The sequence below is a fragment of the Cynoglossus semilaevis genome, unplaced genomic scaffold (genome assembly GCF_000523025.1).
Source record: "Cynoglossus semilaevis isolate Cse_v1.0 unplaced genomic scaffold, Cse_v1.0 C19025324, whole genome shotgun sequence".
Classification (NCBI taxonomy): Eukaryota; Metazoa; Chordata; class Actinopteri; order Pleuronectiformes; family Cynoglossidae; genus Cynoglossus; species Cynoglossus semilaevis.
In genome coordinates, this window is record NW_007588387.1 from 1 (window position 1) to 770 (window position 770).

The window sequence follows — 770 nt, forward strand, 5'->3', positions numbered from 1 at the left end:
TGATGATGATGATTGTAGTAATAATGGTGGTGACGATGATGATGGTGGTAATAATGATGATGATGATAGTAATGATGATATTGATGGTGATGCTGATGTTAATGATAATGGTGATGACCAGCATATAGTATGTGATGTGTTTTTGCGATCTTACCCCGATGTGACACAGCCAACTTTGTTGTTGTCCTCAGGGGGAGGTGGGGCCTCCTGGTCTGTCTGGACATGAAGGCTCCTGGGGAGCCCTTGGAGACAATGGAGAGAGGGGTCCAAAAGGAGAGAAAGGCCACATTGGGCTCATGGTAAACATTTGATTCCTAATGTCTTCTTACAAATGTATGTCATACATTTGTACTGATCTGTTTGATATATTTAATTATGATCAGAAATCTCTAAATATACTTCATATTCTATGTCATTTCACTTGTAGCTCTGTAATGAGTCCAGTCATATTGCACTGGTCAATTACAAGACAATGTATATACTTAATGATCACTATTTTGAACAGGGTGAGCCAGGGCTGATGGGTAAATTAGGTCCTGCCGGTCTGGCTGGTTTACAGGTGAGTGGCATCGTCCTGTCTTTGTCTTTGACCTGACCTTCTGACATTCATGTCTTTGGTTTCAGTTCGTCTTGTTTCGACAGTGACCCAAAAAACTAGATTTTCTTTTTAATTCTCTGTGTTTTTAGGGAAGCACCGGCCCACCTGGACCTGTTGGACCGGATGGTCCTCAGGGTCAGAAGGTATAAAAATGTGTTACGCTTATTATGAC

At 41.6% G+C, this 770-nt stretch overlaps 1 long non-coding RNA gene across 1 annotated transcript; it reads left to right on the forward strand.

Annotated features, from left to right (window-relative positions):
* Positions 1–106: 106 nt before the first annotated feature.
* Positions 107–742, forward strand: LOC103399419 (uncharacterized). Its single transcript, XR_523637.3, has 3 exons — positions 107–299; positions 506–559; positions 688–742. It is a non-coding gene; the product is annotated as an uncharacterized LOC103399419 (long non-coding RNA).
* Positions 743–770: the final 28 nt, after the last annotated feature.